The following is a 7,624-nucleotide window of genomic DNA, read 5'->3' as shown; positions in this document are numbered from 1 at the left end:
CATATGGAAAAAACTGTCACGGTGTTTGTCAAGGCTGTGACACTCTGTGAAGTTTTGGGCGAGAATGTGGCGGCCGCATTCTGAAGCAACAAACGCGCAACAAATGAAGCAACACATGCGGCAGCTGCATTTTAGATGATGGCGAAAACGCTCGAGCCCCTGTACTTAGATTTAGGTGCACGTTAAAGACCCCAGGTGGTCGAAATCTCCGGTATAAATTGCCGCCGCTTCCCTTCAGGTGCCGGTTAGGTCGCGCTCGCGCAGGATCTTAGGCTACGTTTACAGTTGGTCTCGAAGCTGTCGGAAGCGGCAAAATCTTGCAAAAATCCGCCCGCCTAGGCAGCAAAACAGGCAGAAAAACAGGCAGCGAGCGAAATCGCTCTCAGGCCGAGTTTTTCGCCATGGCGAAGCGGAAACGCGGCGGAAAGTCATTCTGCTTCACTGGAAGCTACACTAGGATGTAAACAACCGGTAGTAAAATTGAACATGGCACCAAAAGTGTAAGCTGCAATGCTGATCGACGCGATCAAGAACCAGCCCTTGCTCTACGACAAGAGTGGCACTAAAACTTACTGTCAGCAATACTCGCGATAGTATTCAACGTCGCGCGACCGGAGGTGCAGCAACGAAGCCTTAGCGTGACCCAACTTCTCGCGCTTTTGCAAAGCCAGGCGAAACCACCACCGCCGTTTCCGAGGTGTCCGCGTCTTCCGTTTATTCATTGTCCATTTCTAGAAAACAAGTAGGTAGAAGTATAAAAGCCATTTCTTCTTCCACTTCCATGGCAGACAATAGTTAGGCAGATTCCTCGTTGGCGCTCCATAATTCTGCTCGCACGCGTACGGTATGTTGCAGAAGTCGCGGGGTGCTTTTCTCGTCGCGACGATAGATTGGGAGCGTAGGTCTCACGTAGGACGCGCAGGCTTTGGCGAGCCCCAACAGAAGTTGGAATACGCTAGCGCAAGACAGGGGTAATTGGAGATCGCAGGGAGAGGCCTTCGTCCTGCAGTAGACATAAATATAGGCTGATGATGATGATGTATATGCCACGCCTTGCTATAGACATGCGGCATATGCGGGTTATATAGTCACACCATTCTATCACTAAAGTTCCTCATACCTTGTCTTGTCGCGGGATCAAGTCCCGGTCGTGGCGGCTGCATTTCGATGCAGGCGAAATGCAAAACGCCCGTGTGCTTGCGTTGTAGTGCATGTTGGTGACATGAGGTCCCTCAGGTGGTCAAAACCCCAGGTGGTCAAAATTAATCCGGAGCCTTCCACTACGGCTTGCCTCATAATCAGAACTGCTTTTGGCACGTAAAACCCCTAGAAAGACAGAAAAGATACCATGTCTTACATCCTTGACAAAGTTATTTCTCGGAATTCTGAGAATGACAGCTCACAAACGTCATGAAACAAAACACCGACAGCGCGTGCCTTTTATGATAAATCTTTCCAGACAGAAATATTAAAAGTGCGAAACTGTAACAGAAACCTGAAAAGAGGAGGAGGAATAAACATTTCTTGTGGAACCAGCACTTTATGATGGCCGGGCCTAAGCCTCCCATGAGGGGAAGTCGAGGGCTTGCCTCGCCGCCGCGTCACGGGCGTGCTGGGTCGCCCAGGTTTGGTCGTCGAGGGCGCAGCTCCACAGAGCCTCATGCAACCTCGTCGAGAGGGTGTGGTGTTAATTTGTGTGTACTGTGCTGGTTACTCCTACAGCATATGCGGAAGCGTAGCCGGGTGAGTGCCACTGCACCGGCAGTGAATATAAACTTCAGGGAATATAAGGTGGAGGCGGGCGGGTGAAGGGTACGCATTTGTTTGTAGCAGACGCAAGGTGCTAGCCTGCGGCTGGCTGAACTTGGGGTGAGGTGGGGGGAAGGCTCAGCGACTAAGGTAAAATGCCTTAACGAGATCGTTATAAGTAGTCAGATTCTCCCTGGTGCCCAACTAGTCTCCTGTGTCTACGTAGCGGTTGACTAGACCTCGCGAAATGGAGTGGATGACCTCGTTGAGGTGGGGGAGGTGTGCGTGAACAGGGCCCGGGTGGGCGGGGATCCTGAAGATGATGTCATTTTTTTTGCACGACTGAGGACTACCTTGGGATTCGGCCCACGCAAGAAGCCGAGTTTTTACCAGAAAGCTCGCCTTCGGGCTTAGTGCTCGCCGCCAGCCTTTCCCAATAAACATTACGGATACATAAGTTGCAGTTGCCTGGAAGCGCGAGAAGCAGTTACGGATCTTTGAATGTTATCGCGTTCAACAAATAAAGGCGAATGTTATAAGTCCTCCATTATTTTTTTTGGCAGGACACAACACGGAACGCCGCGGGAAGGAAGACTGTGTGGTTAACCAGACTGCCCCACTTCTTTATGATGCATGGTGGTAATGTGAAGGTCGAACATTGAAACAAACTCGAAGTGATGGTCGTTATGGTAAAAGAACACCGTGAATCTGTAAAAATGCACGACTTGGCCATTTGAGGGAAGCCGCCGTAGGTGTGCTGCAGCGTAAAGGAGTAAATGATGACGCAGGTGAAGCGTGGTCCATAATTGAACAGCATAATCTCACGCGTGGTTCCCACTTTCCTGGCATGCAGCAGATGCCGTGGCTTCATTTATATCCCCTGAGGCATCAGTGCAGTAAATTTCTTTTTCGTCGATAGATGTTTCGAATTTTCGTTGTGTTCGTGATAGTTCAGAGCGTAAAGAACAGCGCAAAAATTACACCACGTACACAAAAAGAGTGTGATAAGAGAGAAAGGAGTTTTTTTTCCACCCTCACTTCAAGCCTATATTCGCTCAGTTGCATGACGAATTTCACCCGAATGCGAATTTCCCATCTAAAACAGGGCATCAATACCTGATGTCCAAGTACGCCGGAAATTTCGTCGCCGATTGTATCCGGTGGGCACCATCGTGAGGTAGCACCATAAGGGCTGTTGGCCTCTGTCCATGGCAACCGGCGCCTTAAACATTGCAGTATAATGAACGCAGGTTTCCTATGCATGTTAACTTGTGCGTAGAGCGTGCAGCTTGACTGAAAACTCGAGGAAGCTTGTATGCCAATTGCTTGGCCAGCGGGATCACGGGGTGGTGTGCTAAATTGGTTAAGAGTGGTTGTGCATTCCTCGAAATCCTCATTCGCATTTATTTGGTCCAAGAAGGATACTTACTCGGGGAGAAAATAAACCGACAAACCTTCCGCTTTGATGTCGCGAGCGAACCGCTGCCCTTTATGCATTAGCGGCGTATACTTAACGGATTTCAATATTTAAAAATGGTCTGAACTTGAGCTTGTTGGCGTGGCTTCATTGCGGCGAAGCAGCGCGAAAAAAAAACGAGACAAGAAAGACGGACAGGAGAGGCGCTGTCTGTAAAGCGCCTGTCCTATCCGTCTTTCTTGTCACGTTCTTTTCTCATTGTTTCTACGTTATGAAGGATTTCAGTATATTTTATTATAGTGTTTAGGCTCAGCTATTAAATTAATGTCCCGGAACAATCTTTTATTTCCGGGATAGCTAGTGTAGTAACTTCAATGTGAGTTCAGCACAAGTCTTTTATTTGGCGTCTTTTCTACGAATTCTTATTTTGTGCCTCTGTGGCTCAACAAGGAGTCCGGTGGAATGTGGCGGGCGATAATGGCAGCTGCCAAAACAACGATTGCGATGTCAGTCAGCCGCGTTTTTATCTCTGAAACTTGCTTTCGTCCAGCAGTGGACATAAAGACAAGCTGATAATGGTGAGAACACCTAGGGTGCGATCGGAGATCTTTGTTTGGTTCGCGTTCAGTTCAGTTGTCGCAATGTCACAATGTGGCAGTATGCAAAATTTGTGGCAATGGGAGGGAAATAGCAGCCAATTCGCAAGCGGTGAACTCCCCGGGCGACAAACGTCCGCGCAGTTGTTAGTTTTTGTTGACGTGAAAATGACGACAGGCTCCTGTCAATGATCTTGGTCACGAGCACGTCGTCTGCAAGGAGCAGAACGCGACAAGAGATGTGAGGTTCGAGTGGTCATCCGCTCGCTACGAGACCGGCTTCGCATGGCACGTCTGGTAGATTGGATTGGATCCAAATGGCAGCTGCGACTACGGAATGGTTCACCGCTTTCCGATAGGCTGCTCTCTTCCTCCCGTTCTCACAAATTTTGCATACTGCCACTTATACCCCTGTCACACGAGCAGATATAACCGCGGTTAAGCTTAATCGTGGTTTACAGGGTTAACCGTGGTTAACGCGAGCGCGGTCTGCCATTGCTACACGGACTTGGTTAAGCAAACCGATGCAATCACGTGGTCCTCATGTGTGCAAAATATTTGGCGCAAAGTTCACTGTGTATAATAAAGAAATAATAACCAGCATGCACATAAATGTTGCAATAAAATATACGCTCACATTTTCAATACTGCAAGCCTTTAATAACTAAATAATATTGATGAACTTGGCGAGTTTCACATTAAGTCTTTCAACACTGGTTGCTGTAGCCGGTTTACAGTGGCTAGTAGCCGGTTAGTAGCATTTACGAGAGCCAGCGCATTCCATTGCGTTTCTTTTTTGTTGTGCGTGGTAGTTGCGGTGTGTTAGCAGTTTGTGCGCATTATTTCCTCTGCTACAGGCTACAAGTGTCGTACGGCCAGTAGGCTTTGCTGAGAATACTTCACGTCGTGTGTTTTCTGTGCTCAAGTGGTTTGTGTGTGTGTGTGTGATTCGAGTGAGGACCCGTGCGGCCGGTGCGATGGCCCTCGTGGCTGCCCCCAACGACTCTGAGGAGGCAGACGTCGAATTTTGGGCAGCATTTGCCATTTATCAGGCATCTCTTCAGCAGCGGCGTAGACAGCAACTTTCCATCCTTGCTGAACTGGAAGAAGTGAACGCTGACCACGAACGTGCTCGGCGCAGGAGCCGAGAGCTTTTGATAGCTGCAGCACTCTCTTCTGGCGATCGTTCTGTTTGGACATACCCCCGGGAAACTTCGTGGTACGAAGCAACACTTCCGCACCTACCTGATAGCGGATTTAGAGAGAACTTTAGAATGAACCGCTCGACTTTCGATTACATTGTGAGTGTTTGTGAGTCCATGAGACGGCTAGACACGAACATGCGGAAGGCGATTACATTAGATAAACGTGTAGCGATAGGACTATATCGTCTCGCGACCTCTGCTGAGGACAGGAGTGTTGCCAATATCTTTGGTGTTGGCCGTTCTACAGTAAATCTTGCGTTCCGCGAGTTCTGCGCGACTATTGTACGCAGACTGGAGTCGCGTTACATAAGCTTCCCAAGAGAACACGAAGTTGACGAGCACTTGCGCCGTTTCGCAGCTGTCTCTGGATTTCCCTAAGGCATGGGCGCTCTGGACGGATGCCACATCGAAGTGTCCCCCCCAAAGGACCATGCCACTGATTATATTAATTATAAAGGGTGGTACAGCGTTATATTGTTGGCCATTGTCGACCATACATATAAGTTTATGTACACAAATGTAGGGTCACCTGGAAGAAATCACGATGCAAGCGTTTTCCACCGGTCACGACTTCCCAAAGTGTTGGCTGGGAGCTTGTTCACAAGCAAAACAAAAGTACTTCAGAGTGTTTGCATTGGTCCTGTGTTGCTTGCTGACCAGGCCTTTCCTTTGCAGCCAACAATAATGAAACCTTATGCCCAGCCTGGCCCAGTCGGGTCAGCTACACAGGTTTTTAACTACCAGCTGTCAAGTGCCAGGCGCATTGTTGAAAACGCATTTGGCCGGCTGAAGGCACGTTTTCGCATCTTGCATCACCTGGAATGCGATATCGACAACGTGAACTGCATCATTCGTGCATGTTGTGTGCTGCATAACATTTGCGAGCAGCTTAATGACCGTTGTGACACCACGTGGGTCGATGCCATCAGAAATGAGGACAGAAGACGACCGCAGCCAACTTGCACAACAAAGCGGGTGGAACCATCTGGTGTTGTAGTAAGGAATGCCCTCGCCAAACACCTGCATTGCAACACATGATCTAATGTTCACATGCTGGGAAATTAATTTCCGTTTCATTATAAGAATTTTAATTTTTGGTTGCTTAGCTTGTGCACAACATGATTGCTTCAGATGTCTTGGTCTCGATTCATTGTCATGGTAGTGTACCGATGTGAAATACGTTGAACTTGACCAATAACTTTTCATCGAGCTGATGTAGGTTTTCTGCATATACAAGGTACTTCAGTCGCGAGTGCACAAAGCATTCATAGTGTCGTATTACGAGAAGTGTGTTTACAAAGAATGCCACTTCAGCATTTGTCATTCACTTTATGTTCTCCATTTGTTTGCTGTATCATGTGCATGAGTTTCCTGTCACTAAGCCATTGGTGGAAGCGTGTAACTGAAAGCAATCTGATTATATCGCTGTATTAGTGATCTTTGGTTCGGGACAATACCAAAAACTCTGAAAGAAGGCTTGATGTATGCATGTATGACTGCTTCGAAGCAGGGTTTTTTCAGTGTTTAGTTGGGCACAAGTTTTGCTGGTATTCATTGCACTTTTGTTATTACGTCGTCTACTGCAATTTTAACTTTCATTTTCACATTCACAACTTTCAAACACATGAACCAAAGTTACTCCAACGACAAGGAGGCAGTCTTCACCGACACAGCCCGTTATCGAGAGAGGAAGAGTTTCATGGCGGCAGTTACTACCCACCGAGGGAACCACCTCACGAGTGTCACCGTGAACACGGCACATGCCGAAGCGGCAGAGGAAGCGGCCATAGCACTGGCCCTCACACGAACCAAAGCTACATACGTGATTTGCGATTCGCAAGCGGCAATTCGAAATTGTGCAAATGGACGCATCTCGCAAGAGGTGTATCACATTCTCCAGCGACATCCCATACACCAGGGACAGGCCGACTTCGATAACTGAAGGCACTTGCTATGAATCCCAGCACACACTGGACTGAGCACCCCCAACGAAGCGGCTCACCGCGTTGCTCGAGGCCTCACTCACCGAGCATCATCGGAGGAAGAGCCCCCGCGGGGTACTGCAAACGTCTGGGCGTGGGAGGATCGTTTGACCAGGTTCCACGACATCACGACACACTACCAGTTACAGAGATGCGTATACCCATACCCTCATGCTAGGTTAGACAGGACGCAAGCAGTACACTACAGACAATTACAAACGGATTCTTACAGAAACCCCAGACTTATGCACGCCATGTATCCAGACATGTACACTACAAACAGGTGCACGTCGTGTGGCAAGGTTGCGACGCTTAATCACATGTTATGGGAGTGTCAGGATTTAACAAACAATTCGGGCAGTGCCGACCCCTCCGTCTCTTCCACCGCCAGCCTCCGCTCGCGCTGGAAGACCGCACTGCTCAGCTCGAACCTGACAGCACAACTCTGGGCCGTCCAGCGGGCCGAGGAAGCCGCTACGAGACAAGGTCTCGGAACCGCGTCCGCGGCGGGTGCCCAGACCCACTAAAAATACGGCGGACTCGAATCTGATTGATTTGAAAATAAAGTTTACGCTCTCTCTCTCATTTGCCACATACTTCGTGCTTGCAGATTCAATCGAGCTACATAAAGTCGAACACTTTTATAACGAAGTGCTTGGGGTCTCTCAAATCATT

The sequence above is a fragment of the Dermacentor silvarum genome, chromosome 3 (genome assembly GCF_013339745.2).
Source record: "Dermacentor silvarum isolate Dsil-2018 chromosome 3, BIME_Dsil_1.4, whole genome shotgun sequence".
NCBI classification, from domain to species: Eukaryota; Metazoa; Arthropoda; class Arachnida; order Ixodida; family Ixodidae; genus Dermacentor; species Dermacentor silvarum.
Note: the sequence above shows the minus strand (reverse complement) of the source record.